This window comes from Dasypus novemcinctus, chromosome 25, assembly GCF_030445035.2.
Source record: "Dasypus novemcinctus isolate mDasNov1 chromosome 25, mDasNov1.1.hap2, whole genome shotgun sequence".
NCBI classification, from domain to species: domain Eukaryota; kingdom Metazoa; phylum Chordata; class Mammalia; order Cingulata; family Dasypodidae; genus Dasypus; species Dasypus novemcinctus.
In genome coordinates, this window is record NC_080697.1 from 23933541 (window position 1) to 23943643 (window position 10103).

The following is a 10103-nucleotide window of genomic DNA, read 5'->3' on the forward strand; positions in this document are numbered from 1 at the left end:
AGACACTTAGGAAGCAGTCCCTCCTTCCAATTTTTTGGTAGAGTTTGAGCAGGATTGGTGCTAATTCTCTTTGGAATGTTTGGTAAGATTCCCCTGTAAAGTCATCTAGTCTTAGACTTTTCTTTGTGGGGAGGTTTTTTATTACTGGTTTAATCTCTTTAATAGTAATTGGTTTATTGAGATCTTCTATTTCTTCTTTTTTCCTTCTTTTTCTTCTTGAGTCAATGTAGGTGATTTTGTGGTCTTGGAATTTTTCCATTTTATCTAAGTTATCTAATTTTTTTGTCTAAATTTGCTCATTGTGTCCTCTTATTATCCTTTTTATTTTGGTGGGATCAATAATAATGTCTCCCTTTTCATTTCTGGTTTTAGTTATTTGCCTCCTCTCTATTTTTTCTTTGTCAATCTAACTAAAGAATTGTCAGTTTTACTGATTTTTCTCAAAAGCCAAGTTTTGTTTCATTAATTCTCTGTATTTTTTATTATTTTAATTGATCTCTGCCTTGATCTTTGATATTTCTTTCCTTCTGCTCACTTTGGGTTTAGTTTGCTCTTCTTTTCAGGTTACTCCAGTTGTGAAGTTAGGTCTCTGCATTGAGATCTTTTATCTTTTGTAATGTAAGTATTTAGAGGTATAAATTTCCCTCTCCACACTGGCTTTGTTGCATCCCATAAGTTGTAGTATGTTGTATTTTCATTTGCCTTAATGTATTTCCTAATTTCCATTGTAATTTTCCCTCTTTGTTAGTTTCTAACTTCTTTCCATTGTGCTCAGAGAAGTTACATTGCATGATAACAATATGTTTATTCCATTGAGAATTGTTTTGTGACCTAGCATATGGTCTATGGTGAAGAATGATCTATGTACCCCAAAGGGAAAAAAAATGTATATTCTGCTGCTGTTGGGTGAAGTGTTCTATATATGTCAGTTAGATCTAGTTGATGTATAGTATCACTCACATCTTCCATTTCCTTATTAATCTATTTAGATGTTCTATCCATTATTGAAAGTGGTGTATTCAAATCTTCTACTATGAATGAAGAACCACCTTTTTCTTCCTTCAAATCTGTCAATATTTCCTTTATTATGGGGGCTCTTTAGATGAATATATATTCATAATTTTATGTCATCCTTTTGAATTGACCCTTTATCAGTATATAGAGAATACCATTGTCTCTTAAAATTTTACAATAAAATTTTCTTGGCCAATTTTGTTTATCTTTGCAATGAATCATGTTCTGGCTTCTATGTTGTTCCATTCTCTATTTTATTAATGTCCCTTCTTATTTTTCCTTCCTTCTGCTTGCCTTATGCTTAGTTTGCTCTACTTTTTCCAATGTATTAAGGTGGAAGTTTAGGTTATTGATTTGAGATCTTTATTCTTCTTTAATATAAGCCTTTACAACTATACCTTTCTCTCTAAGCAATGTTTGCCTTCATTTCTATCCATCTCAAAGAATTTTCTACTTTCCCTTTTGATTACTCCTTTGAACCACTGCTTATTTAGAAAATGTGTTGTTTTCCAAATTTCTTTCCACTAATGATTTCTAATTTAATTCTATTGAAGCTGGAGAACATACTCTATTTTTCAAACCTTTTAAAATTTTTGAGGCTTGTTTTATGGCCTAACATATTGTCTAAGCTATAGAATATACCATGTGCTCTTGAAAAGAATGTATATTCTGTGATTATTGGTGGAGTATTCTAGAGATGTATTTTTTTCTTCTTTATTTTCTTTTAAATTGTTACATTAAAAAAATATGAGGTCCCCATATGCCCCTCACCCCTTCTACTCCACTCTTCCCATATCAACAACCTCTTCCCTCATCATGGCACATTCACTGCACCTGGTGAATACATTTTGGAGCACTGCTGCACCACACAGACAGTGGTCTATATTGTAGTCTACACTCTCCCCCATTCCACCCAGTGGGCCATGGCAGGACACATAATGTCCAGCATTTGTCCACTCAGCACCACCCAGGACAACACCAAATCCTGAAAATGCACTCACATTATATCTCTTCTTCCCTCTCTGTACTGTCAGCAGCTACCATGGCCACTTTCTTCACATCAGTATTACAATTTCTTTCCTTACTAATCATAATAGTTCCCCAGCAGAACTCCAGTAAGTCCATGCCAATCCATACTCCATACCTCCATCCTGTGGACCCTGGGATGGTTAAATCCCCCTCTACATCAAGAGGGGGCTTAGATTCCACATGGATGATGGATGCAACCCTCCTGCTCACAGTTGTAGGCACTCTTGGCTCCCCAGTGTGGTGGTTGATCTTCTTCACCTCCCTGTTAGCTGGCCAGGGCAAGTCCAATAAGCCAGAGGGCAGGAGTTGCAAGTCCGCTGAGGCTCAGGGCCTGGCTGTCACATGGACAGTCCAGAGAGTCAGGTCTCCTGAGCACACACCAACCCAAACACCAACCACAGGTCTGGTAAAAGTAACAGAAGAGGCATATGTAGAAAGGTCATATCTGAGTCCAACTCCATCACACCCAGGAACACAAATTCCAAAGTAGGGCCAACTGACATGGCCCTGAACTCCAGAGCCATCCACCATGACCATAGAACCTGTGAGTCTCCATAGCCCTCTGGAGAACCAGTACCTAGGTTTCTATCTACTTTGGCTGTCTCTAGAGATGTCTATTAGGGCTTATTAATTTATAGTGTTATTTAGGTCTGTTTTCCTTTTGGCCTCCTACCATTATTATATCCATTATTTAAAATAGGGTATTGAACTCCTGAGAGCCTCCGTGTAGCTCAAATGTGGCCTCTCTCTAAGCCAAACTCAGCATATAAATGCATTACCTTCCTCCCAACATGGGATATGACTCTGGGGAATGAGCCTCCCTGGCACTGAGGGATTACTGCCAAGCACCGACTGGTGATGCAACTTGAAAAAGACCTTGATTAAAAGGGGAAAAGGTAAAGAAAAATGATTTTTTTCCCAGGGGATCAGAGCAAATGCTACTGATAAGTTTATTGTACAAAGTCATAGTATTTGTACAATTCCAAACAATGCTCTATTTAGCAAAAAGGCCCTTGCAAAGCTATTATTAAAAACTTGGCAAATACTAAGCACATTGACCTTAACATGTACCCATATAATGAGGAATAAGAGGTCACTGTCTCCTTTCACTGACTTTTTTTTAACTTTTATTTTTTTTCTTCTTTATTTTCTTTTAAATGTTACATTCAAAAAATATGAGGTCCCCCTATACCATGCACGCCACCCCTCCCACATCAACAAACTCTTGCATCATTGTGGCACATCCACTGCACCCGGTGAATACATTCTGGAGAACCACTGCAGCACATGGACAGTGGTCCACATTGTAGTCCACACTCTCCCCCAGTCCACCCAGTGGGCCATGACAGGACACACAATGTCCAGCATCCATTCCTGCAGCACCACCTAGGACAACTCCAAATCCTGAAAATGCCCCCATATCATATCTCTTCTTCCCTCTCCTGACCATCAGGAGCCACCATGGCCACCCTCTCCACATCACTACTACAATTTCTTCCCTTACTAATCACAATAGTTCCCCTGCAGAACACCTCAGCAAGATCTCATAGACAGCCAAAGTAGATACTACCTGAAATAGTGGGGCTCCTGAGGGCTCTAGAGACACCTAGGTCCTACAGTCATGGCAGAGAATTCCAGAGTTTGGTGCCTTGCCAGTGGGCCCTACTTTGGAATTTGTGGTCCCAAGTGTGACAGAGTTGACTCAGATATGACTTCTCTATGCACGCCTCTTCTGTCCCTTTTATTTGAACCTACAGTTGGTGCTGAAATTGGTAGGTGTATATCCAAGAGACTTGAATCCATATGTCAGCTGGGTGCTGAGCCTCAGCAGATTGCAACACCTACTCTCCAGTTCATTGGACTCACACAGACAACTAACAAAGAGGTGAAGATGGACAACCACCACAGCAAGGAACCAAGAGAGTCTATGACTGCAAACAACACAGTCCCATCCATCAGCCATATAGGATCGAAGTCCCCTCTGAATTAGAGGGGGAGTGGGCATCACGATCCCAGAATTCTTAGGATTAGGGAATAAACGATGGACTAGAGTGGGCTTACTGGTATTCTACTATAGTATTATTGGTACTATATTATTGGTACAATAATACTATAGTATTATTGGTATTCTATCAATGGAAGGTGTGGAGATAGTGGCCACTAGAGGTGCCAAAGGCAGGGAGAGAGAAAAAAAAGTGTAATATGGGGACTTTTTCAGGACTTGGAATTGTCCTGAATGACATATCAATGACAAATACAGACCATTATATATCCTGCCACAACCTACAGAATTGAGGGGAAAAAGTATAAACTACAATGTACACTATAATCCATGTTTAGTGGCAATGCTCCAAAATGTTTTCATCAACTGCAATGAATGCACTACACTAATGAAAGAAGTTGTTAATGTGGGAAAAAGTGGGACGTGTGGGGAGTGGGGTATATGGGAATCCCTTGTAATTTTTTATGTAAAATTTTATGCAATCTAAGAATCTTTTAAAAATAAATTAAAAATATAATAATAAAATAGATAATATAAAGTAGGGTATTGAAATCTCCAACTATTATTGTTATATTATCTATTTCTTCCTTTAATTCTCTGTTATTACTTCATGTATTCTCAGACTTTGTTGTTAGGTGCAGATACATTTATAATTGTTTCATTTTTCTGATGAATTGATACTTTTATATTAGAAAATGTTCTCCTTTATCTTGATAACATTTTTTGCTTTAAAATCTGTTTTTCCAGCTTTCTTATGTTTGCTGTTGCATGGTATATCTTTTTCCATCCTTTTACTTTCAATCTATTTGTATATTTGAGTCTAAAATATGTTTCCTATAGACTGAATATAGTTGGATTTTATTCTTTTATCCAGTTTGACAAATTCTGCCTTTTTATTGGTTTATTTAATCAATTTCCACTAAATTTAATTGTAATACATCTGTAAATATGTTTAATTGTATTGATACAGTTGTATTTACACTTGCCATTTTACTTTTTGCTTTCTGTGTGTCTCACGGCTTTCTCACTCACTAATCCTCCTTCAATGCTTTCTTTTTCACTAAGTGAATGCTTTCTTGTTTAATATTTCATCCCTTTAATGACTTTTTCAGTATACTTTTGAGTTATTTTGTTAGTGATTGCACTAAGGTTTGCATATACCTCTTAACTTATCGGAATTGACTTCAGATTTATACTAACAATCTCAGTGAGATATAGAAGTGTTACTACTATATATCTCTATTCCTTCATTCCCCTTTTTCTGTGATTCTGGTTATATACATTGGAACTATCTTATTACATACACCACATTTAACATTAGTATGGTATATTTATCATGATTTATGAACCAATGTTAATACATAATTGTTAACTAGGCCCACATTTTATTCAGACATCCTTAGTTTTTACCTAGTGTCTTTTTTTTTTCTGTTTCAGCATTCTATCCAGGTTATAATACTTTTAGAAATCATATCCCTTAGGTTTCTCTTGGCTGTGACATTTTCTCAGACTTTCCTAGTGTTTGGTGATCTTGACAGTTTTGAGGAGTATTAGTCATGTATTTCGTTCAGTGTTCTCCTGTTGGGATTTATCTGAAACTTTATCTCATGTTTAGACTAGGGTTCTTCTTGGAAGACCACAGAGTTAAAGTGTCATTATCATATCATAACCACAGTACATCCTATCAACATCATTTATCACTGTTGGTGTTGACCTTCTGTACCTGGCTAGAGTAGTGTTTGGCAGATTTATACACTGTAAAGTTACTCTGCTGCCTCCCTTTCCACATTGTAGACTTTAGAAAGAAATCACTACGCACAACCCGCACTTAAAGAGTGGGAGTTATGCTACATTTCCTTGAAGGTTAAGTATCTACATAAATTATTTGGGATTCTTCTGTATGGGTGATTTCTCTCTTCTGTATGAGTATTTTTAAAAAATATTTATTTATTTCTATCCCCTTCCCCCCACCCCGGTTGTCTTGTTCTCTGTGTCTATTTGCTGCGTCTTGTCTGCTTCTGTTGTTGTCAGCAGCATGGGAATCTGTGTTTCTTTTTCTTGTGTCATCTTGTTGTGTCAGCTCTCCATGTGTGCGGCACCATTCCTGGGCAGTCTGCACTTTCTTTCACGCTGGGCGGCTCTCCTTATGGGATGCACTCCTTGAGCGTGGGGCTCCCCTATGCGGGGGACACCCCTGCATGGCAGGGCACTCCTTGCGCTCATCAGCATTGTGCATGGGCCAGCTCCACACGGGTCAAGGAGGCCCGGAGTTTGAACCGGGGACCTCCCATGTGGTAGACGGACACTCTAACCACTGGGCCAAGTCCACCGCCTGTATGAGTATTCATCATACTAAATTATTTATATCAGTATGGACTCATAGATATTTGTTTTGTACTTTAGGCTTTGATTCAATTTAAATTTTCTTGCTCAAACTATTCCAGCTTTGGCCATTGGAAGCTCTTTTAGTTGCCCCCTGGGTCCCTTTGACATAGCCATTGTGGGTTCTTTTAGCTCTCCCTTACATTAAGAAACTACAAGATTCTCCATGTTCATCTTCTGTATTTTTCCCCAATCTAAGAATCAATTATTTCTCCAAATCCTGGTTTCTATTATTGGAGAAAGGTATTAGAAACCAAGATCTCCATCTTGCTTATCTATAACTTTCTGTTCCAACAGTGAGAACTTTGCTCCCACCATCCATTTACTTAATTGTGCAATTCTAGCGTGTGTGTGTGTACAATATGTCCCTTTGAGTTACTACTTTATCAACTAGAATACAGTGCTTATGTTCATTTCCTTTTCTCTTTAATCTTACAGACTCTGCTCATTTCCAAAGTTACTTAGACCAGCACTTCCCCCACCCCTACCATCTTCAGTGAGGCTGTCCCATACTTCTGTAATACAGTTAGATTGTTTTTGTCATATTGTGCATTCCATCCTGGGCTTCTCAGACATCCTAAGTGGTAACTTTAAAATGACTTCAGATCCAGAGAAAAACAGAATCAGCACGGCATCATATAGTACAAATGAAATTTTTTCTCAGTATGCAGAGGAAATGCCAAAAATGAAAATGATCAGAAAAAGAAAGCATTTCACAAAATAATCAATTTCAAGTAGGTCTATTAACATAATCAAGAACATTTTAAAAAAATAGTAGAGAGATGTTTCTACTATATACTAAAATACATTTTTAAAACGCTGATTATTAGAATAATGTGGTAAAAACACAGGAATATACTGAAAACTCAATAGGATATAAAGCAAAGTCCAGAACTGACTATTTCCTGGAATTTAACATATTTTGAAGGATTAATTTAAAACAGCCTCCTCTGATACTCTTTCAAAGCCGACTCTCCCATGCCTATGTCTTTATCACATAATTGTCCAAAGTCATGGGTAGTCTTGACCCCACAGGAGGTTTGGCTAATGTCACAATGTCTAATTCTAAGGGAGTAACCAACTATCCATGGCACTATGCACTTGGAGGCTCAACAAACCTGTTTCTGGGTAGAGGAAGGTAACATGAAAGAGAGCCTGGTACAATTGGTGGAAGAGACAGTAAAAATCCACAAGCCTCCAGTGTGAGGAGGCATTTCATATAAACTTCACCTAGACAGTCTGGGACCGGGAAAGATAAGATTGCCTCTGGTAAAAGGGATTAAGTCCTGGCCCTCTCTACTTAAGGAGCCCCCATCAGATCTCATTGCATATTTCTTTCTTTCTCCCCCATTTCTCAATAAATTCTTTTTACTGCCTAACTTAAAAGAGGGAGAGAGAGAGACATTAAACCCTGATCAGCAGTTTCAAGGTGTCAGCACAATTTATTCAAGTTCAGGACCAGTCTAACAAGGAGCTGGACCACAGATCAGAAAACCAAGGCTGATAGACAATTGTATAAAATATTCAGCCCTGGCACCAAACCAGGAATGAGGATGTACTGTGCCTGATCTCTGGAATGGCTGACATTCTGCCTGCTTTGGTTAGAATTGGTTCAGGGGCTAGGGCTGTTTCAACATCTTGCATGAGTAAATAAATGCCTGTAGCTGAGCAAGGCTGGAAAGGTGTATTAAAGGAGAAAGGTCTACAGAGAGAGATGAAGAGCTTCTGCAGAGAGTATATCTTGTGGCTTCTCACCAGATGTGCTCATAACAAACCTTATTTTTATAGCTCACTCTGACTAAACTGGGTCTGGGTGAAACACTTTCATCCCCTAAATTCTCATTAGGAAAGTGAGCATGTTTAGGAGCTTTTTCTTAAGGCAGTGTTTGTAGGAACTTTGTACCCCTAGGTGGTATATCCTGAGTCTGTTCACAAAGCCTACAGCCTGCCACCTCTTTTTTTGGTCACTATCTCTCCATTCTTCCCCATAACTCCATTCTAGAGTCAGGAAGGTGCTGAGAGAAGGAGGCTTGCCAAAGTCACATTAGGAAAGAATTGTAATTTTGCTTTATTCATGCCAGCTGTTTTCGTGTGAGAGCCATAATAAACCTGAATCAGACAAGTGCAGCTTTCTGAACCCAAGGCATTTTAGAATAGCAACTAGAGTATAATTCAAGAAAATACATATTCTTTTTTCCAATCACATTTCTGTTAATGCTTCATTTTCACAGCGTTGTGTGTGCGCATGAGGATGGTACATCTATTAAAGGGAGATTAAATATACTACTCATGCCCTGTGATGTCTGCCTCCTTGATTCCTTAGAATTCCCAAACCAAGCCATCTGAATTGTTCTGGTACCTTCCATACACCCATTTCCTTAAAGTCTTCATTTTCAAAGAAGGGGCCTTAAATTACTTGTGATGTAAAACAACAAAAAATGAAACAACAAAAAATCCTTCTATTTTTCCTAAACTAACATTTAAAGAGCACCAACACATGATTTCATTTAACTCTAAAAATCAATGAGGTAGGTATCATGATGTGGCATTTTTAAATGAAGATGCTTTTAAGAAAATTAATTTGCTTATCTCACAGCTCTATAGTGTACAAAAGATATTTAAGTGTAAGTGTGTGCTTTAACGCTCATGCACTTTGTGCAACTTCTTAAGTTAATACTAAAATATGTAATTATTTTTGAGCTATCAGAGGAATAATTTGTGCTTTACAAATAACTCAGAAAGCACAGCAGAGTCAAATGTGGCTGAGCAATTATCTGTCTCCAGCATCAGTTTGTTCATACCCACAAAGTGGAAAACAGAAAAGAACAAAAAAAAGATTTCTTCAGCTATATGTTCATCCCAAATCTAGTTCATCTTTATCCCTTTTTAGAAGCTTGGTGGGAACTGGAGGGAAAGGGGGTTATTGTTCCATGAACGAAGTGCTCAGAATGAGGAAAATGAATTAAAACATTGATTGTTGGCACCTATATTTTAACAACCATAATTTTAAAAAGCATATATAATCACTGAGACCTGTAATCCTTTAGGCATCACCTCTCTCACAGGCAACAAAAATCAAAGAATAAGAATTGTTTTAAATTTTCTTATCTTAGAAATTATCTCAGCTAATGATTTTTCAAACCCAGAGAATCCTTAAGACTCTATAGAAAATCCTTCAGAAATTTGTGAAGTGGAAGAGGGAAAGCAGGGGCAATGACTGTACACCCAAATAAGATTTTTTAAAAAGGTTGCTCAACTTTTTAAAAAAGCCTTTGAAAATGCTTGTGGCAGAGACTGCTGTGTGTATCCCACATGACTGAGTTTCCCTTTCACCACTAGTAAGAGAATCTCAATTTTATTTGAGACAGCAATGTACCCAGCTCAAATAACCATATTTCCCATCTTCCCTCATAGAGATTTAGGTTCTGGCCAAGAAGAAGTAAGCAGAAGTGTTATGGTGAGTTCTGAGGAGGTTCCTTAAAAGGAAGGATCACCCTTTTGTCCTCCCTGTCTTCTTCTGCTTGACCTGGAATGTGCTGGTGATGGCTGGAGATCCAGCACTCAACTGGCCTAACCCTGGGCCCTTAAGAAGAAATCCATGCATCAAGGTGATGCAACCCAAGGTGAGAACTTTGGTGCTGGTACCAGTCCTAGACTACTTGTCTCCAGATAGAGT